This window comes from Equus przewalskii, chromosome 1 (assembly GCF_037783145.1).
Source record: "Equus przewalskii isolate Varuska chromosome 1, EquPr2, whole genome shotgun sequence".
NCBI lineage: Eukaryota > Metazoa > Chordata > Mammalia > Perissodactyla > Equidae > Equus > Equus przewalskii.
In genome coordinates this window covers 30,069,336-30,092,210 of record NC_091831.1, presented here as the reverse complement: position 1 = coordinate 30,092,210, position 22,875 = coordinate 30,069,336, and the positions used below count along the sequence as shown (strand labels likewise).

The following is a 22,875-nucleotide window of genomic DNA, read 5'->3' as shown; positions in this document are numbered from 1 at the left end:
CCAAGCCTCCTAATTTTGTTTCCAAAATAATTGTGAGGTTTTCCCCCAACTGAGGGTCCCTAATCAACTATTAGTGGGGAAATTCCTACTGAGACTCCCTTTTCATTTCTGGTCAACCATCTCATTTTTTTCTGTTGATAGAGGCAGTATCATTGACAATCTTATCATTTGCCCCGGTACTTAATTCAGTCCCGACGCACAGTAGGTCCACAATAAGTCTTTCGGCCCTGAATTGACAGTGCGAGGGAGTAAGAGATGGGACTGTTCTGAGCCGCTGTCATTGCTGATGTTTCTCTTGTTTAGACATTTTTGTAGCTAATGAATCTCTCAAGCCTGGCGTCTGGGACATTCCTCAGAAGCCTCCCCATTAGGCAAGTCACTAGATGACCCTTGTGTCCTCTAGGGGAATGCTGGGCGTCGACGCATCTGTTCCAGAGGCTCAGGGTTCCCATGTGGTCAGTGGAGCCTGCTGCCACCGGCCAGCTGCCATGTCGCTCCTTCTCCTCACCTTCTGCAAGGGTCTGGGATCCCCGAAAAACAAATGAAAATTTCAGTCCAAGGAAACATAAAAAATGCAGTCTGGGGGGCCAGCCCAGAGGCAGAGCGGTTAAGTGTGCATGTTCTGCTTCAGTGGGCTGGGGTTAACTGATTCAGATCCCGGGGGCAGACATGGCACCGCTTGGCAAGCCATGCTGTGGTAGGCATCCCACATAGAAAGTAGAGGAAGATGGGCACGGATCTGAGCTCAGGGCCAGTCTTCCTCAGCAAAAAGAGGAGGACTGGTGGCAGATATTAGCTCAGGGCTAATCTTCCTCAAAAAAAAAGAAAAATTGCAGTCAGAAAATGTGACCAATATTTACTCCCGGCAGTAAAAGGCCAACATTTGGGGGCATGTGGATGGAGTAAAATGGGGATTCTTCACACTGTTTTTACAAAATTTCTGTTCATCAGAAAATATCCCAAAATAAAATGTTAGTTATGTAAACAAAATATGTTTTGCAACCAGGTTGAATAAGTGCGCAAGAAGCTAAGGGACAGCATGGAGCAGAGAGAGGCAGGGAGCAGAGTGGTTAAGACGAGAGCTTTGGGGTCAGAGAGAGTTCAGCTGGCGTCTTGCTTTCCCATTTAATAGCTGTCATACCTTGAACAGGTTACTCAACCTTTTCAAGTTCCAGTTTCTTCCTCTGGAAAATGGGGGCGTTAATGTCAACCTCCCTGGAATGTCAGGAGATTAAATGAGATGATGCATGTACAGCTTTTAGGAAGATGCCTGAGACTTAGTCGGGGGTCAGGGAAGGTAGAAAGAGAGCAAAAAGAAACAGGAAAGGATAAAGTCTTTCCCTTACCCAATCTCAGTGATTTCTCAGTCTCTGCCACTTAAGGCCCTACAGGTCACACCAGAGGCCCACCACATTGGCGTAAGCAGCCCCTGGCTTCCACCTGCAGTGCCCCTGTGATGACATAGGCCAGGGCTGCCTCTCATACAGTGTTCCCTGATACTCCCAACTGGTCATCTTAAAAGACCAGCAGGAAGGTGCTTATAGATCCTTCTTAACCTGTGACCTTGGGCCACAGTCATTCATTCATTCAACACACCTTTATTGGCTAAGGGTGGAAGGAACCATGGACCGGGCACTGTACTTGGCATAGTGACATAGCATGGAACAAAACCGACCTGGACCTTGCCCTCCAGCTGCTTGCATTCTAGAAGCTAGCCTTTCCCTGTGTTTTTCTCTGGCTCCCCACCCTCGGCAACACCCAGCCTTGATCATTCCTCTAGAACGCAAAGCTCCCTTTACTGCCATAGGCAGACAACTCAGGCTCACGCAGCCACAGAAGGCAGGGCACAGTGACAAGACGTTGTAACTGGGCCTGACCATTCTTTAACTGCTGTCCTTGGGAACTTGGGAGGAACTAAGGGTAGCCAGGGGAGCGGAACTGAAACTGCCGTATCTGCCAATACTGCAACTCCAGTGGGCGCCCCCATTCCACGCCCAGGGTATTTTTTTAGTCTCTGCCTTAGACTCTCTCTTCCTTCTCTGTCTGCAGTCCCCATCAGTCTGAAGCCCTTTTTCCAGCTTTCCTTTTGTAATCAAATATGCCCTCCACCTCCCACCACCCTGCTGCCTCCCGGCACCGCCCCCCCCCCCAACTGGGGCCATGATATTCCTTCAACTCCGAAGAGCTCACACCTCCTAGCATCTCAGATACGAATTCTTCAGAAAATTAGCATTGGCAAACCTGCCACGCCTCCCTTTGTGGCGGTTTTTCCATTCATTTGTTTTACAGGAAAACTGGAGCAATAATCCAAAACACAATACAAGTTGAAGGAGGAAGAATGTCACCTTTCTTACCCTCTTTCACTGCGCGTTCATGACTATTTTAGTAAACCTCTCATTTGTGAAAGTTGTTTACCTCGAATGTTCTCAAAAATAACTTGCGATTTTTTCCCTTAGAACATCATTTCAGTATTATTTGTTGAGAACTGCTTATTTTACAACGTGTAGAGAAAGTCTTATATATTCTTCACAAATAAGACCTACAATATAACTAAAATATATATATAATCAATATTTAATAACAAATAATGATAATAAAATATACAAACAATATGCCAAAAAATGTAACTGAACACATACTAAGGAGTGACTCCAGTGAGTTCTGTACTGAGAGATGAGATTTCACAGACTGTAAGATTCAGTCTCTGAAAGGTGAACTCTGTGTGTGTGTGTGTGTGTGTGTGTGTGTGTGTGCGTGTGTTCGGTCAATAAAAAAAAAGATATTTACTGGGGCCGGCCCGGTGGTGCAGTGGTTAAGTGCGCACATTCCGCTTCGCTGGCCTGGGGTTCACCAGTTCAGATCCTGGGTGCGGACATGGCACCACTTGGCAAGCCATGCTGTGGTAGGCGTCCCACATAGAAAGTAGAGGAAGATGGGCACGGATCTGAGCTCAGGGCCAGTCTTCCTCAGCAAAAAGAGGAGGACTGGCAGCAGATATTAGCTCAGGGCTAATCTTCCTCAAAAAAAAAAAAAGATATTTGCCAATTATTTTGTGATTTTTATATTATGAAAAATAAGTTTCGAATGAAGCCTAAAAAGGAAAAAAGAAGAGCCCAGGCCCTGAACTCAGAGGCAGGCCGGGTCTTGCTCTCCTTGCCACTATGTGCTTGCTCATAGAATTGGGATACAAATTAAAAGAGGTAATAGATATAAATTGATTACCACAGCGCCTCAATAGACAGTAGCACAGATGGCTAGCTGGGTGCCCCAAAATCCATTCTTCTCTTTCTTTCGGTAACATAACCCTGATTGTTATCTGGGCATATAGACTTTTTTGCAGCTAGATACAGCCATGTGATTAGGACAGAGAGTTCTGAGCAGAAGCATTGCATGGAACTTCCAGGAAGTCTCTCAACAGAGGAGACTGTCTTCATCATCCTTCTGACTGTTATTGGTCTGGACTCTAGATGTGATGGCTGGTGCCCCAACTACTATTTTAGAGCGTAAGGAGGAGGACAACATCCTGGGGTTGACATTGCAGAGAGTTAAAGAGCTTGTGTCCTTGCTGAGCAGGGAGCTGCCATTCCAGCTCTGGACTTCCTGAGGGTTTCTTTTCATAAAATATTTTTCTCATATTTAAAACATTATTTTTCAGGTCTCAGTTTCTCAAAGTGAAATTAATCCTAACTAATATACTGTAATTATTATTGTCATCATTATTTTATTAGCCCTAGCCCACAATCCTGCTTTCTCACAGATTCCCATTTTAGGCCATTAGAAACAGCCTAAATGTCATCAGTGGTACAAAGAATTTTGCCTTGGTTCTGGTCTCTGTTGCCAACTATTTATGCCTTTAATGTAAGGACACTCATGTCCCCCTGGCCCCTGATGGCATATTCACTGCTTTCCTTCTTTTGTTTCCCCTCTTTCCGCATTCTTGATTCTAGGTCTTTCCCCACTTTCCATGGCTCTTCTTGCAGAATTCTCAGCTGACTGGGTAGGACTGAAGCACCCTGAAGCGGAGAAGGATTTGGACTCAGTAGAAAGGAGGGGGAAGCATTCCAGGTGGGAGAAACCATAAGCAAAAGGAGCATAATTTAGGGACTAGAAAGGAAGCGGCTGAAGGTGTCTGCTGAGGTGGCAGGAGATCAGACTGAACGGGAAGGGGGTGGGACCCTATTGTGGAGGGTCTTCAAGACCCAGTAGAGGAGCCTGGACTTGATCCCGGAGGAAATAGAGAGTCACTACAAGTTACTGAGCAGGACAGTGACACAAGGCTAGTGATGTTTCCAAAAGAATTAATCTGGCTGAAGTGCACAAAACAGATTGAAGGCAGGAAGAGCCTGGAGACAGGGAGACCAGTATAAATCTTCCACCCAGTAATCAGATGGTCAAACATTGTCAACAGACTTTGAAAGGGGCCGTATGAAACAGCAAAATTAAAGTGTAGTGACTTCAGTTAAGCAGAATCAGAAGGCTTAAACAAAGTCTTTCCTCCGAACTTCCCACGCAGAGAAAGTAGCAAGCTTCCAAATAGCGAAAACTGGTTCAATTCTTTTGGAAAACAATCTGGCACGATGGATCAAGAGCTTTAAGAATGTTCACACCCTTTGACCCAGTAATTCTACTTCTGGGAATGCTAGAGAAATAATCCAAGCTAGAGAAAGGAAAAAAAATGCATGGAGATCTTAATCACAGCACACTTGATAATAGCAAATGATTAGAAACAGTCTAAATGCTCACAATAGGGGGATGGTTAAGCAAACTATGGCTGTCAATTAAATGTCACCCAGCTAGTAACTCCGAGGGAGAAGAATACCAGGCAGATGACATGGACAATGCCCATGGCATAATCAGAGGCAAGCGGGATGCAAACTACATCAGGGATATATCACACAACCAACACCCAAGGGTAGGAAAAAACAGACTGAAAAGTAATATTCTAAACAGCTCCCAGTTGTTTTGTTAAGTGGAGGGACTATAGATTTTGTTTCTTTTCTCTTTTAAAAAATTTTCATTTGATATTCTTCTGTTATATCTATAATTTTAATTATAGGGAATGTCAAAGAGAACTCTTACTTTTCATTCTATTTGCTCTGAATTGTTTGGCTTTTACAAGAATGTACTGTATTAACTATATGTGATTGTATTTTTTAAAAAAAATAAATGATTTTTCAAAGACAAAAGATGTTAATAAATGTGAGGAAACCAGGAGAAAGGTTCATGTCGTCACAGGCACAGATCCTTACATTCATCTTCTCTATGATGTGGTTTACAAAAACAAAGGGTGTGGGCTTTGGCGTGGGGGGGTCAGAGTATAAATCCCACCGTAGCTCAATGCCCATGGCTAGGTCATCTGTGAGGCAAGGGATAACGCCTTCCTTGCGTAATTTTTGGAGAAGTCAAGTGAGGGAATTATGGCAACCTCTCAGCACAGTGCTCTCCATTTAGGAGACACATAGTAATGGTGGCTGTAAATGTCGATGGCGATTGTTTTCTCCCTTCTGTTTTCTGCCTCCTGCAGGTGGGTAGCTGTGAGTTTACGGGTGGCTGTCTGAGGAGGGACTGAAACCCTGAGCAATGTCGTCAGCCTCAGCCACCTCACGCCCCTGTGCTGCAGCCACCCTGAATTTTCCCACTCTGAACCCACTGGGCGATTTCTGCTGCTTTGTCTGCCTTTGCAAAGCTTTTCCCTCTGCCTGGACCACACTTTTGCGATGGTGTATAATAAACTGATTGTAGAAGACAGAGTTTATTTTCAAAAGGAAGTTTTATTCTCCCATACTTAGCCGGCATGTATTTAAAAATGGTTTTATGTTTTCAACATTTAGGTTGGAGCGTAAAGTGGTCTTTGTTTGCTTAAATCATTCCGTTATACCTCCCTTGACCCCAGATTTTATGCAAGTCCCAGTTTACAGCCCCGCTCAAAGCTGCGCAGTCCCTTTGAAGGACATTATGTGATTTTAAAGGGCCACTGAGATTGGCAGAGAGATCGGGGGAAGAGGGCCAGGATAGCTAGGAGACCACCTAGGGCAAAGCAAATTAATGCCAAAGATGATTTTGGGGGGTGCTAAACGGCACCACTAATTTCCCCGACATCCTGCTTAATAAAACTTTCGTACTCAGCCATGTTTTCCAAGTTTCTCAAGGACTGCTTAAGTGGAAACCCATTCAAAACCTTATTAAAAGTCCAGGGAGATGATGTTTATTGGCTCTGCATGGTCTGCTAAGCCTGCTGGCCTGTCAAGGGAGGCCGCACGTTGACTCTCCGGTGCTCCCAGCGTGCCGGGCACTGAGGCTCTGGGAGGGAGGAAGAATCTCCTTCCTTCTCCACCCTGGATTCTCTTCTTGAAACAAGGCTGTGGCCAGTCTGGGAATAGAAACACTGCGTGTGACTCTTGGATCACAGATTCTGTCTCTCCAAGAAGAGGGAAGCGCAGGCTGATGGTCACACAAGAGAACAAAGCTAGAGTGGGACCGAGGTCTCTTTTCCTCTGGGCTGCCCCTGGCCCCTTTTGCCCCAGAGCTTGCTCACTATGTCATCCTGTTTCACTTCTTAGTCAATGATGCTGTGACATGAGCTGACTTAGAACAGAGGCAGGGACCCTGTCTTAGGTGCTTCTGTATTCCCAGCACCAGTTACCTCCTAGATGTCTAGCAATGATTTGGTGAATAAAGGAATGCATGCTTCATGAACAAATGAATAAAACCACTTTCCATTCACCCTCCCACTCCACCCTGTTTCCCTCTTCTCATGTCTTAGCTTCCAGTGGCAGATGAAAAATTATGGCTACTCGTTGCTATGTTTCAAACTATCTTTCCTCATTGCTGATTTTAAAAGAATAATGACTTTAAAAGAAGAAAAAGAACTAGAACATTATTTAAATACAAACAAGAAATCTGGATTCTATAAGCATGTAGAGCAGAGCCTCCCAGTGAACTGGAACCCCTGTGCTGAACCAGATGTGGTGAGAGGAAAAAAGTCTATGTTCTCAAAATAGAGAAAAGAAGGAAGGGAGGGAGAAGGGAAGGGAAGAAAGAAGAGAAAGAAGCAGAGAGAGGTTGAGAAAGAAATTTGAGTTCCGGCCCTATGGCCCTGACTCAGCCAGTCACTCACAGCTTTATAAGCTTGAGCCTCGGTTTTCCCATCTGTAAAATGCCAGGTTGCACTGGATCCATTCCCAGACTTTATGAGTCATGTGGGGCAGCGGGGGCTGCTGGTAAACATGCAGGTTCCTGAGCCCCACGCCCAAAGACTTTGATGCTGGGAACCTTCACGTTTAACAAGCCCAGCTGCAGTTGCTGAAGTGCTCATGCTGAGAAAACAGGACCCGATGGCCTCACAGAGGATGTGGCTCCGACCCCCAAGACCGAGACTCTGGAACTGAGAGGCATACCAGTACTCCTCATCTCTTAGGGTAACAGTCAACCACTTTGGGGCATGCTTTAGCTCTGGTTTAGATGGGAATGACTCAATAGTAAGTACTGGAGGCAAAGGGAATGGTACATTAGCATCTTAGAAACCAGCAGACTCTTAAGCCTTTGCCTTCAGTCGTTAGGACTTGTTAAATGAGATTGAGATTAACGCAGGTGCACTGTCTCCCTGGCTGTACAGGCATGTGTGGAGATGAAAACAAACAGTACTTCCCATCTCAGGGGGCTTTGTGATTTTTTAAGTACTTTCCCATACGTGATCTCATCTGACCTTCAAGACATTGACCATCGCCTTAATTTCCCAGATGGGGAAACTGAGACACACAGGCTCTTTATTGGCAGACACAGGGAAAGAGCTCAGATCTCCTGATTTCTGGTGTAATGATTTTTCCAGTGTACCATGTTGCAGATAACAGCATATTTATTAAACTAAGGGACTTTAAGAGGAATAGTAATAATTAAGAGGAATTATTAACAATAAGTTTCTCAAACTTCTTACTTAGCCACAACAATGATAAAGTTTTAGGGAAGATTCAGATTACTACTCTAATGAAATGAATGATAAAATTTCTAAGCTCTGGGAGTACAGCCTGTGCCATCCAGTCTTGTGGTAAGTGAGCATATGCATATGTAATATATATTTGCATACATGTGCTTTTGATGAAAGATTGGAAGGGATATACAAAATGATAAAAGTGGTTATCTGAGTAGTGAAATTATAGGTGATTTTTATTTTCTTCTTTATACTTTTTTTTTTTTTTTGAGGAAGATTAGCCCTGAGCTAACTACTGCCAGTCCTCCTCTTTTTGCTGAGGAAGCCTGGCCCTGAGCTAAGATCGTGCCCATCTTCCTCTACTTTATATGTAGGACGCCTACCACAGCATGGCGTGCCAAGCGGTGCCATGTCCGCACCCGTGATCTGAACTGGTGAACCCTGGGCCACCGAGAAGTGGAACATGCGAACTTAATAGCTGCGCCATTGGGCCGGCCCCTCTTCTTTATACTTTTTTATATATTGATTATATTCATTATATTTTCCATAATGAGTCATTTTTCCTTATTTATTTATTTTTTGTGAGGAAGATTGGCCCTGAGCTAACATCTGTGGCAATCTTCTTCTATTTTATGTGGGATGCCGCCATATTGTGGCTTGACCAGTGGTGCTGGTTCCATGACTGGCATCCCAACCCAGGCCACCTAAGGGGAGAGTGCAGACTTAACCACTATGCCACCAGCTGGCCCCCATTTTTCCTTTTTTAACCAGAAAGAATATACATGTAACACATCTCTGTGATTGTAGATACTTTAGTTTCTATGATGCTTTCACGTATTTGTTATTGGATTTTTTTTTTTAAAGATTGGCCCTGAGCTAACATCTGTTTCCAAACTTCTTTTTTCTTCTTCTTCTCCCCAAAGGTCCCCAGTACATAGTTGTACATTCTAGTTGTAGGTCCTTCTGGCTCTGCTGTGTGGGATGCCACCTCAGCATGGCCTGATGAGCCGTGCTAGGTCCGCGCCCAGGATCCTAACCGGCGAAACTCTGGGCCCCCAAAGCAGAGTGCACAAACTTAGCCACTCGGCCACAGGGCCACCCACTGCTATTAGATTTTATTCTTACTCCATAAGAAGTACTCTGAGTAGGTATTATTTTATTATCCCCTCTGACAAAGGAAGTAACTTCCCTTATGTCACGCCACACAGCTGGTAAGAGGTGGACGGGGACACAAACTCGATGTCTCAGCTGCTAAATGTTACAACATTTCCTCCCACTTGCAGCCCCTGTGCTTGTTTGAGCAAGCTCTGGAGCACTGCCGCCCGCTCTCTCACACACTGGGGTCCTGCCGGCACTTCCCCTCCCTCTGGGCGGCCTCTGCCTAGAACAAGAAACCCAAAGGTGGGTCTGCCCGGGTGTCCACGCTCAGAGTGCTAGGAGCAGCCCGCTGCGCATGGTGGGGCGGACGTCCACACACAGTGGGACGGATTCTCTCACTCAACATGGGACTTGCTGAGATAGAAGTGCGGGTACCCTGCTGCAGGCTCCTGGTGAATAGTCAGGAGGGATGGGGCAGGTGTCCTTCGCAGTGCAGCCGGGTTGAGCCGCTCTTGCTGTCTGGAGGGTGATCTGGTATGGCCTGCTGCACGGTGGCGGGACACGAGGTGGCAGCTGGAAGGGAGGTGGTGATGCTGACACTGCGTTGTGCTTCTCAGAGGATGCCACTCCGCCCTGCCCAGGGATTGTAAATGCCTCTCCTGGGTGTTGTTGGGTTTCTTTCCTTTCTATCATCAGCTAACAGTGCTGGACCACAGAACTGTGGACTGAGTCCAGGGAGGAGAGGAGGGCAATGTTGGGCCAAGGGGGTGGTGTGGGAATGAGCGGGGCCTGGGATACATCCAGACTGGTGGGCGTGCCCTGTGAGCCTTTGACCTGCCCTATAACCTCTCTACACCAGTTCCCTTATTTTTAAAATGGTGATGAGGTTCATGAGGTTAATGATACCTTCCTTGCAGGATTGTTGTAAGGTTCAAATTGATTTACCTGCTCAGCAAATTCTTATCTATTGTGTTCCAGATCCTGTTCTAGGTACTGGGGTAGAGTGGTGACCGAGACAGAATAAGGCTCCAGGTTCCCTTTGGGTTGACAGACGATAAGCAGATAAATACATAATAAAACTTCAGACAGTGATGAGTGCAATAAGAGAAATAAAGCAGAGTGAAAGCAGAAAGGAGTGGAGGAAGATAAGGAATTCAAGGAAGACCTCTCTGTGGAAGTGAGACCAGAGCAGAGACCAGGAATAAGAGAGTGAGCCCGGTGGCACCCGGGGAAGCACATTCCACACAGAGGGACCAGCAAGAGCAGCAGGATGAGTTTAAGTGAGACGACAGATGTGACAGTCTCGGTCTATCAAATCTGGACACCGAATGTGAACACAAGGACCCTCTGAGGCGACCGCTCCTCACTGGCCTCTTGACCCTCTGATAACTAGCAAAGAAGTGAGCAGCCACAGAAAGACGAGTACTAAACCTGGCATTTCCAAAGGTGCTGGGGTCCCACCCACGAGCACCACTGCAGGACGAGGCAGAAAGAGAAAGGAAATACTTCCTTCATGCGTCTGGTTCGAGCCAGGAGCACCTTACATTTCATGATCTGTTTACTTGTGAGTCTGGGACATGGCTTCTGTTGGCAGGACTGCCTCTCTCTTCTCAGGGGCCCCATGAGGCAGTGGTGAGCCACACAGCCTTTGGAATCCTGGTTCTGTCATGTACTTGCTGTGTGAGTGCAGGCGCATTTCTTACCTTTCTGAGCCTCAGTTTCCTCATCTGTAAAATAGGGGCATTTTTATAGCAACCCACAGGGGTGTTGTGAGAATGAACAGGGACTAGCAGACAGTAAGTGCACAGTTATAAACTGCCCACATTCCAGATGTCTGCCATATAATAAGTGCTTGATGTGTTTTGTGGAATGAAAGCTCTAGAGCAAGGAAATGCAGCATGAAGAATTTCATACTTTGAGCTGCTACTATTTCCAGGGGATGTGCAGTGCTCACAGGGAGGGACACAGCCATCGTCTTGCAACACCTGTGAGACAGGCAAGAGAGCTAAATCCCGAATCTGGCTCCTTGCTCCCGAGTCTGTTCTCAGGTCTTGTACTCAGATGGAAAACGTGTCAAGCCATTACCTTGATCAGAACAGATCCCGTGCCCGGTCTTTGCCTGAAGCTAGGAAGCAGACCATTTGCTTCTGGCCTAGCCATTGGCTCTCTCCCAGCTCCTGTACGGAGAGGACTCCTCTCTGGAGCTGTGTGTGGGCCTTGGACTCACCCCACCCCACCCCACCTCGCGCTTTGTGGCAGCCATCTCTGTGATCTGTGGAAAACCGTCTTAGAATCAGGTGAGCCAAGCAGAAGATAAAGCAGACATGTCAGCAGTTAGCCAGATGCAAAACATACCTTAAGTTTGTATGTTCCAAAGGTGAGACCAGCAGGAACCATCTTTGTTCACAATTACCCATGTAATTCAGTTGGTTAGAAAAATGGCAACAGGAAGCTCATGGTCCTGGAAAGGAGAGGATTTGAGGGGAAAAGGGGAGAACACCTCAAACAAAAGAACTTGGCCCTTGCGTGGCCACAACCGGTTGATGGCTGGCTGCGGCTGCGGAGTGGGAGTGCATTCGGAGTGGCTGGCGGGAGTATCTGCTGGATGAGGCCTCAGAAAGAGCCTCCCCAGCGCGCCCCTCCTGGCTGGCTCTAATTCCAAGCACGCATCAGCATTCTGTTTGCTCTCCTGAGACCCGACCCTGGCATGAAGAAATAGTGGTGACCTTCAGACCTTGCCCTCGCTCTGTCTGCCTGTATCTTGTTGTGCAACCTGAGGAAATGCAGATCGATGGATCTTCCACCTTCTGGCAACCCAGGCCCTGTCTGAGTTGAGAGTGGGGGAAATGGAGAGTGTTTGTCCTCTGAAAGATGGGGAGGTGACTGGGAGTGTCCCCTCCCCTCACTTCTACTTCCACTCCTTGGGCACTTTGTCCAGGCAGACCAGACTCAGCCAAGTGACCCAGAACAAGCAGAGTTACTAACCGTTGGTAAATCATCGGTTTACCAACCATTGCTGAAGTGAGCAGCAGATCTAGGCCAGAGCGGGGTTTTACACTGGAGGTCTCTGACAACGCTGTGCACGTGAACTCAGAGTGAAAGCGAGGTGTGAGGATGCCCAAACTAAGGGTCCAAAGAGCTGGCTGATAGTCCTTGGCTGTTAGGCTGTGAGCAAGCGCCAAACTTTCTCAGCATCTGTTTTTCTTATCTATAAAACGAGGATAATAATTCCTGCCACACCTAACTCACAGAGTTCTTATGAAGCTCACATTGAGCAGATTTACAACATATGATATCAAGCGGTAGAAAGTACATGGCTTCCCATATATTTCCCTCAGAGGGTGGTTGTGAGGCTCAGTGGACAGTTAACTCAATGACCAGCACACAGTAGACACTCAATGAATAATTATAAATAATTCTCTTTGTTGCTTGTAAGAATTCTGTATATGCAAATATGATCTTAAACCACAGAGCCATATAAAATGCAAATTCTTAACTTCCTCTTTGTGTGTGCACTTGTGTGTGTACAGATATAGAAATAAATTAAGATAAATATCTATTTATATTTATTGATCTGTTAACAGATAGGGTTAACACATGGTCCCACTGCCATCTGTCCCAGCCCAGGCATATCTCCCATCCAGGTGACTTTAGTAATCCCCCTGCCTTCCTCCTTGCGTTTGGCTCCCCAGTTCAGCCCTACGCACAGTCTCTTCCTAGAACATCATTTTCATCGCATTGTCCCTGTTGAAGAGCAATGTCTTTTATGAGCATATGACTTCAGCACTCTACGGATTGGTCTTGGAAGCAACCTCCCTTCTCTGCTCTCAGGACCAGCTGTCTCTTCTCCATACCTCTGCTTATTCCTTCAGCTATCACTGCCACATGGAACACTCTTGTCTTTTCTCTCTTCTCTCTTCTTTCTTAAAGTCCATATCAACTCCTTCCTTTAGGAAACTTCCTCTGACTTACCCCCCTCCCCAGATCACTCAGCTTGTATGGGCTCAGTGTGTGCTCTGTGGTCCATAGACCATAGAACCTATGACTTTCTAAACATTCCTTAAGCCAAGTGGCAAGGACTGGGTCTTCTGTTTCTTTTGGATTCCTGGCCAAAAGTGGGATGTGCTGTACAGAGGAAGCACTTCAGGGAGACTGTCCTTGACGATGAGGCCCTCACCTAATTCCAGTTTTCCTTCCTTATCCAGAGGGGATATGTTCCAAGAACCCCAGTGGATGCCTGAAACCGAGGATAGTACCACATCCTATATATACTATGTTTTTGCCTATACCTACATACCTATGATAAAGTTTAATTTATAAATTAAGCACAGTAAGAGATTAACTACTGTTCTAATAAAATAGAACAATTATAACAATATATTGTCCAAAAAGTTACTGTAGATCTTAGCAACCTCAGCATACAATTTTTTTTCTTTCCTTATTAAGTCGAGAACTTTCACCTTTTCACCTAAAGGAAGCACTTTATGGCTTCTCTTTGGCATATCTGAATTTCCACCCTCACTACTCTTGCAGTTTTGGGCCATTATTAAGTAAAATAAGGGTGACTTGAACACAAGAACTGTGACACCACAACAGTCGATCTGATAACCCAGATGGCTACTAAGTGACTAATGGGCGGGTAGTGTATACAGCCTGGATACACCGAACAGAGGGATGATTCATGTCTTGGGCAGGACAGAGCAGGATGGCACAACATTTCATCATACCACTCAGAATGGCGCACAATTTAAAACTTATGAATCGCTTCTTTCCGGAATTTTCCATTGAATAATTTTGGACTACTGTATCTACATACCTAGGCCTCTCTTTTGCAGCAGAAGCTCCCTGAGGAGCAGTGCCACCCTTCAATGAAATGTGCTGTGTCAGATGCCAGGGTGGGTCCTTACCTGCCACCACACCCAGGGAAAGCTTTCAGCTGGTGCCTGCAGGGGGCAAACCTTGCATGACTCACAGCTTCCCCACTCAGGTATAATCACTCTTGTTCTCTAATTTGGCAGAGACCTTGCAGCCAAAAGATACCTATGTAGGGAGTACGTCAGAGCCTTGGATCAGTGTCTCTGCAGCAAACTGAGATTTTACTTCTAGTTTCTTTTTCTGTGTATACCTGTGAACAAATGCCTGGACTGTGCTCCTCGCACTCTTGTTTGGTTCTAGGCCTGCCCTGGGAGGCTCAGAATCTAAGACATCTGACCTGATGCCATGCTGCCACCAGTGGGAAGACAGACTCTTAGGAAGAAAGAGCAATCCTGAGCTTGCTTCAAGGTGCAGATTTGCCCCCAAGTTTCCCTTCTCTTCTTTGATTTCTGTTCGCTTGGCATTTGTATGTGTGCTCACCACTGGAGATAGAAGGTAAAAAGATCTTGTCTGCCCCGCAGAGTCTCATCATCTGGTGGAATTTCCCACCCTGCTAGTGGGAGGCCTCTAAGAGGGCCTGGGTCCCTGCTCTTCTGTAACCTTATGGGGCTAAAGACCACTTTGACAAGCATATCAAAGCTATGGATTCTCCCCCCGAAGAAAGGCATGTGTATCCAGTATTTTGCATAAAATTCCAGGGGTTTTACAGACCCCATTAAACTCATCCACAAACCCCATAGGTCCTAGCTGGAAAATACTTTTGCTCCTAAAAAAAAGGAAACAAAAATGAAAAAACAACCTAAAATGGAGTACAAATAGAAACAAATGAACCTAACTCTTTTTCAAATGAATAACATTACCACACTTAAGAGAGCGTAAACAAACAAAACTAACAAATATGGAACTCTGGTTAGAAGGAATTTTTCCTATAGTGATGGGGGCAGCAATTCTGCAATACTTTTTGTGTGCTATCGAACTGAGAAAATGAGTAAGTACACTGTGGATAGTGGAGCCAGTGCTTGCTGTTGGAAAAGAGAGTTACAAATATGGAGAAAGAGAAGACTAGATTACCCTTATGGTATTGAATTGGAACTGGAGGTATCTGTATGAATTCATGGCTGTATGTGTGTACAGATATGGAAATAAATTAAGATATAAATTTTTATCTATATTTCTTAGTTCTGTCTGCTGCAGGGCTTAGAAGTGGACACCCAGTAGCACTGTGCACGCTTGACATTCAGATCTTGGTTTCTAAATACCATTCTCCACTAAAAAAACCAGGGCTCCTTGGAGAATGGCTGATTCCAGCACTGCAAGAAGGAAAATACAAGATGAGCCTAGAATATCATGCTGTGCCAGAAAGCAAGGAAGTTCTAAAAAGATAATGGCAATATGTCAAAAGAACAGAGGAATCAAAGAGGTTCCGGTTGACTAAATCTGGGGCAATCTGAACATCAACATACATAACGATGGTAATATTACCACAGAATATTCCTAGAATAAAATAGGAATCTATGAGCTCATACTAATGTAAATAAACAAATAGGAAAGAAGGGATAGCTCTCCCTTATAGCAGAATACCAACTAATAAATGTAGAAGTTAGAACATCATCATTGTGCAACCATTATAGTAATAATTGATTTAGGCAAGAATTATCAACGGATGCTAAAACTAGTGGGTAGAAGTTTGAAGAAGAACAGGATATTTACATAAACTCAAAGCACTTCCCTACAAATTACTTATTAACTACAGAGAAAAAAATTAGTAATTCAAAGTGGTTAACCTGGGGAAAACAACCATCGATATTTCATCAAAGTTGACAATACCAATAAAGACACAAACTGACCTCGTGTGCCTCCTGATGTGATGCCTTGAGAAGGACTCAATCATTTCTAGGGTACACCTGCCCAAATTGCATAACATGAATCTAATTGTGAGGAACCATCAAGCAAACCATATTGAAGGGCATCCTACAAAATAAACGGCCTGCAATCTTAAAGAAAAAACAATCCAGTCCATGAAAGATAAAGCAAGCCTGAGGACCTGATCTAGATGAAAGAAGACTAAAGAGATCTGAATAGTAAGTGCAATGTGTGATCCTGGGTTGGATGCTGGATCAGGAAAAAACTGTCTATAAAATAGGACCTTGTTGGAGGAATTGGTGAAATTTGAATATGAACTGTGGATCAGATAATAATTTTGTGTCAATGTTATATTTCCTGATTTTGATAAATGTATTGTGGTTATGTAACAGAAAGTTCTTGTTCTTAGGAAATACACACTGAAGTATTTTGGGGTAAAGGCGGTGTAAATAGTTCAGAGAAAATACATATGTGGATAGATTAGATAGAGAAAGATAGAAAGATAAAATGATAAATCACATGGGACAAAATGTTAGCAATTAGAGAATCTAGGTAAAAAATATATGGGAGTTATTTGTACTTTTTTGGATAACTTTTCCATAATTGTGAATTTATACACAAATTAAAAGTTAAAAAGTAGAAAAAGTATTTGCACTAAACTGGAACTCTCATACCTTGCTGGTGGGAACATAAATTGATGCAACCACTTTGGAAGTGTTTGGTGATATCTACTGAGACAACATATATATCTCTATAACCCAGCGAGTCCACTCTTAGGTTTTTACCCAACAGAAAAGAGTGCTTATGTCCACTAAAGGACAAGAACAAGAAAGTTTATAGTAGTAAAAACTGGCAATAACCCAAAACTAGAAGCAACCCAAACATCTATCAACAAGGGAATGGATAAATACGTTGTGATATATTCAAACTACACAGCAATGGAAAAACAAACAGCCACGTGCAACAACATGGATGAATCATAAAGACACAACGTTAAGCCAAAGAAACCAGTCACAAAAGAGTATACACCATATGAATCCATTTTTATGAAGTTCAGGCATGGGCAAAACTAATCCATAATAATAGAAGTCAGAATGGTGGTTCCCTTTGGGGGATGGTATTATTTGTGAGAGGACATAAAAGAGCCTTCTGGAGTTTTGCAAACATTCTCTGTGTAGTAGTTACGCAGGTGCACACATATGTAAAACTTCATCAAGCTGTGCACTTTATATATGTTATTTAAGCATTTTATGTATGCTATATTTAAGGTTTCTTTAAAAAAAAAAAGAATACCTGAATTCTAACTCACACCTTTTCCATCCACTCTATGGCTTTAGCTAGAACCTCTATATAGTTAACTCCTAAATCCACATCGCAGATCACAAAAATCTAGTCAGGCCTTAAACACATGTTCATAACTATAGTTATTATTCTCCCCGAGAAAACTTGCTTTCCTTTCCAGAATTTTCAAGCCATCCAAGATGACTCCTCTCTGTAACAGCTGATCTCCAAGTTCAGTTGATTCAATCTCCTATATATCCTTCCAGTTTGTCTCTTCCTCTCCTTGCCATCAGTGCCTTCATTCAGGCCCCCATAATTTCCACTTGGGCCCCTTCATCAACCTCCTCATTGGTCTCCCTGCTTCCATCCTTTACACTCTCTGTATTAGTTTCCTGAGGCTGCTGTAACAAAGTACCACAAACTGGGTGGCTGGAAACAACAGAAATTTATTCCCATAGGTCTGGAGGCTAAAAGTCCAAAGATCAAGGTGTCTGCAAGGCCACGCTCCCTCTGAGAGCTCTGGGGAAGACTGTTTCCTTGCCTCTTCCAGCTTTCCCTGGTTTATGGCAATCCTTGTCATGACTTGGCTTGTAGCTGCACCCCTTCACTCTCTGCCTCTGTCTCACGTGCCTTCTTCTCTCTCTGACTGTTTCCTTTCCTCTTCTTATAAGGACACGAGTCATCGAATTTAGGGCCCTCTTAACCCAGCATGATCTCATCTCAATCCTAATTCCATCTACAAAGACTCTACTCCAAATAAGGTCACATTCTGAGGCTCTGGGTGGACATGAATTTTAGAGAGGACACCATTCAACCCACTACACTCCTGCACAAAATCATCCCCTGGGGGCCGGTACCGTGGCTGAGTGGTTAAGTTCGCATGCTCCACTTCAGCGGCCAGGCGTTTGCCCATTCGGGTCCTGGGCATAGACCTACACACCGCTCATCAAGCCATGCTGTGGCAGGCGTCCCACATAGCAGAACTAGAAGGACTTGCAACTAGAATATGCAACTATGTACTGGGGCTTTGGGGAGAAAAAAAGAAAGAAAGAGGAAGATTGACAACAGATGTTAGCTCAGGGCCAATCTTCCTAACCAAAAAGCATAGCTTTTGAAAAAATATAATAATAATCTTTTAAAAAACCCAAATCTGACCACAACCCTCCCTGCATTAAATCCCTTGGTGACTCATCATCAAACCAGATGACAAAGTAACACTCAAATTCCTTAGCATTAGGGAACAAGCTCAAAAAGCCTTGGACTTCTGCCCTCGAGAAGTTTATAATCTCATTGGGACACAACCGATAACAATACGATGGAGTGAATGGTGAGTCTAACGCCTAGTTGTCTGGCACACTATAATAGCAAATGCTTAGACAGTGCCTACCACGTGCCAGGCCTGGCTTTAGACACAGTCATGATGTATTAGCCCCGTTAATCCTCGCAAACAACCTTATAGGATAGCTGTTGTTGTTGCTCCAGTTCACAGATGAGGAAACGGAGGCAAGAGGGGCCAGGCACTTGTCCAAGGTCACACCCTCGTGAGTAGAGGGTACTGCTGGGGTTTGAACCCTGTAAGCCCGGCGCCAGAGAATGTGCTCTTGACCACCGTGCTACACAGCCTTGAGGACCACACGCCTGATTCTAGGGGAACATTCTGACTTCCGTGAGCATTGAGAAGTATCAGACCTGAATTTCCCGCCTCACAAGGACCATGCTGCCTGTTTATTTCTCTCTGTTATCCTTTGAGTTCTTTGGCAGCAGGAAGCTGGGGCCAGTTAATTAACGAAATCATTCCTTTAACAGTTTTTGAGTGCCTTCCTCCTCAGTGCCCAGCATTGTTTTAGGCCCTGGTGAAATCATAACGAATAAGACAGGTAATGAAAGCACTGCTGTCAAGGAATTGATATGCTGGCTGTGAGGGAGATGGGTGCTAAAACAAGGAATGCTTAGAATAAACGTCATAATATCAAATAGCGATACAGTCTATAAAAAAGTAAAATAAGACTGGGGGACGTGCGAGTGACTGAGGGCACTGCTTTAGATTGGGTGGCCAGGAAAGACTGTCTGAGGAGATGATATCTGAGCCCAGACTTGAGCGATAAGAAGAAACCCATTATCCAAAGATCCAGACCAAAATGTAAATGGAGCAAACAGCGTGTAGAAAGAACACAGGGCTGGGCAAATTACTTAACTTGTCTGAGTCTCAGTTTTCTCATCTGAAAAATGGGAATAATAGTGCTCACCTCTTAGTATTGTTGGAAAGATTGTGAGAAGACTGAGTGAGACTGAGGAAATGAGGGACGTGGCCAGTCGTGGGGTTCCTCTTGCTACATGTATACACACTTACCTACATTGTCAGCGAGAGTTCCACCAGAGAAACAGAACCAGTAGGAGATGTATGTGTGTACGCACACAAACATATACACATACACATGCATATATATATGCATACACATATATACATACATATTTATACACATGCACACACAGTCTTGGGCATCAGCTGACGCTGTATCCACAGGTGGAATTTCTTCTTCAGGGAAGCATCAGCTCTGCTTAAAGCCTTTCAGCTGATTGAATGAGGCCCATCCAGATTATCTAGGATGACCTTCCTTACTTAAAGTAAACTGACTATAGGGGCCGGCCCCATGAAAACATGGCCGAGTGGTTAAGTTCGCACACTCTGCTTTGGCAGCCCAGGGTTTCGCCTGGTCAAATCCTGGGCACGGACATGGCACCGCTCATCAGGCCATGTTGAGGCGGCGTCCCACATGCTGCAACTAGAAGGACCCACAACTAAAATAGACAAGTATGTACCAGAGGGCTTTGGGAGAAAAAGAAAAAATAAAATCTTTAGGGGCCGGCCCAGTGGCTCACCGGTTAAGTTCTCACGTTCTGCTTCTCGGCAGGCTGGGGTTCGCCGGTTCAGATCCTGGGTGCAGACATGGCACCGCTTGGCATGCCATGCTGTGGTAGGCGTCCCACGTATAAAGTAGAGGAAGATGGGCACGGATGTTAGCTCAGGGCCAGGCTTCCTCAGCAAAAAGAGAAGGACTCGCAGTAGTTAGCTCAGGGCTAATCTTCCTCAAAAAAAAAAAATCTTTAAAGTAAACTGATTATAGACTTTAATCGTGCCCACAAAATGCCTTTGCAGCAGTGTCTAGATTAGTGTTGGACTGAAAATCTGGGGACCATAGCCTTGCCACATTGACACAAAAAACTGACCATCATATAGGCCCAGCATCTACCCCAGTGCCCCCACCTGCTCCGTGCATGTTTGTGAAGTGAAATAGCTCATTCCCAACCCCAGCACCATCATTTTCCTAGACAAACCTGTGTCTGACCACAACCATTCCATCGTCAGCAAGCAGTTATCAAGCACCTGTTATGGGTACTGAGCTGCAGGGGTGATACCAAAAAGGCACGATCCTGGGCCTCAGTCTAACTAAGGAGATGACACAGCCAGATGAATGCAAGACAACCCACAGGTGAGTTCCCACAGGAATGTCCCCACCGTCGTCAAGTCCCTTTCATCTTCTCAGAACAATCTTTCTCAGCTTCCTCTTTTTCTAGATGGTGGCAACAGCCCCTCAGTTGGAGGTCTCATCCCCAGCTTCCTCTCCCTCCAGGTTGTATATATATCTGGACTGTTGGTTGAATCAACCTCAGACATTACTTTAGTCATGTCCCTCCTTGCTTAAGAAGCATGGGAGCTCCTCATTAGCTGCCAAGTCAAGTCTAAACTCTTCTGCCTAGCTTTCAGGCTCTCCATAATCTGACCCTCCCTTGGTGACATGACCGCTGTCTTGATATTTTTGAAAGTTGTCAGAGAGCAGAAGGATTAGTCTGCTCCAGCAGGCAGAAGGAGATCATACATGGAAATTATAGGGAGACCTATGTGCGTTGGTAGAAAGAATCGTTCTTTCTTTTTAGTATGTGAATGTAGGTAGTAGGGGTGCTGGTGGTGTAAAGGTGGTATTTATGGAGCTCAGGTGATGTGTGGAATACTGGGTGCAGCACCCAAAAAACGTGTTCTCTACTGACCAGTCTAAGGTGGCAGGAAGTAACAAAATCCTGCACATCCAGTTTGAACATCAATTGTGTGAAGTTTCTGGTAGTTTAGACAAAATATTGTTTATCAAGCTTCCTGAATGAATGAATGCAGACAACAGAAGGAATATTTTAGATTTTCAAGAAAACATGTGGTTTGTTTTTTTTTTTAATACCTCATGTTCATGTGGTAGGTTTGGCTTGGAGAGAGAGGCAGGGGCTAAACTATGTCGAGCCCTGTCGCCATGATGAGGAATTTGGCAACAGAAGCAGGGGAGTGACACGATCCTAGAACGGAAGCAGGAGACCATGAAGAATGAACTTTCTAACAGCAGTGTAGTTTGCAGCAATGACATGCATGGCCTTGAGCAGCAGGGAGCGCCCAGACACAGGAGCGGGGGTGGGGAACCCCTCAGGGATGCTGTAGAGTGAAGTCGGACTCCAGGACGGATGTGAAGCACGATGACCTCTAAGAGCCCTCCTCCCTCTGACACTCCTGCTGGTCAGCCTCGTCCCCTCCAGCCCTGCACCCTGTGTCTCCAGTCAGGATCCCTCCCGCGCCTGCCAGGTGGTGGCGCCAAACTGTTTCCCTACTCTGAACCTTCTCTCCACACCTACCCTACTCCCCTTTTTGTCATTCAGATTCTACCTGCTCACAGCAAGGCTCTTGATAATAAATTATTATAGAAGTGCAACAAGGGACTGACTAAATAAGCTTTTGTACATTCATATAATGGAAGGCTGTGTGGCCATTTACATTGAGGTGATGGAAGAAAATTTAATAATGTGGAAAGATGGGCACCATATACTATCATGTGAAAGAAGCTGGTTCCAGTGCGACCTAAATTTTTAATATTAACAAAAAAAATGCATAGAAAAAATATGGATTGATGTGTACATCAAAATGTCGTATTCTCTGGGTAATGGCATTGGTATTAGTATTAAGGAGGTATATATGAATAGATACTTCTTAATTAGTATTAAGGTATTTTCTTTGTTTTCTAAATTTTATAAAAATTAGCATGATTCGACTTTTACTGGCTTTTATGAAATTTTTTTTTTATTCTACTATTCATCAAAGCCACCTCTTCCCCATAAAGTCTGACCTACACTTATCTTTTCTGTCTCTAAATCTCATTGTTGGTTCTATATAATCCAGTACATGGCTATATTTTGTTGTGTTATTACAAGATTGTTTCATTCACATTGGTCTTGTCTGTCCACTTAAGAAAAGTTTTTTCTCTGGCCAAATTGTGATTTATTTTCTTACTTTCCCCATCGCATAGCACTCTGCAGGAAGTGGCCACTTGATGGTGGCTTGGTCCTCAATCCTCAAGGTGCCACATAACCTACCTGGCTTTCCAGAGAGGCCCTGGACATGGGAATGCCCAAATGCCCACAGCTCTCACGGGGAAGATGAGCCCCAGGGGAGTGAGGCTTAGGTCCTGACCCCAGGATCCAGTCACTGGGATTTCAGACTGCTCAACCGTATCACACTATTCTGCCTCTATCCTCCCTAGAGATGGGCCGAGACCTGCAGAACCTCCTGCCCTGTCCAAATTCCAAATGAGCTGTTCCCAGCAGCTAGGGCACAATTGCAGGTTGGAAGGTCACTTTTACATTCTTTTCTCATTATTTGTGAACAGCATTAGAGCTGAGGGATCTTTAGTGGCTACCGTTCTTTCAGAAATTACTCCATAGCCTGTTCTTGAAAAATGGGCCTACTGTGGTCCGCATACCATGCCAAGCAGTAGTTTTACAAAGATGACTTCAGGGAC

The 22,875-nt window shown here is 44.7% G+C and overlaps 1 long non-coding RNA gene across 1 annotated transcript; it reads left to right on the top strand.

The window, feature by feature from the left end:
• The first annotated feature begins 7,278 nt into the window (after positions 1–7,278).
• On the top strand, positions 7,279–12,584 carry LOC103564980 (uncharacterized). Its single transcript, XR_011522789.1, has 3 exons — positions 7,279–7,418; positions 9,211–9,328; positions 10,004–12,584. It is a non-coding gene; the product is annotated as an uncharacterized lncRNA (long non-coding RNA).
• The last annotated feature ends 10,291 nt before the right edge of the window (positions 12,585–22,875 follow it).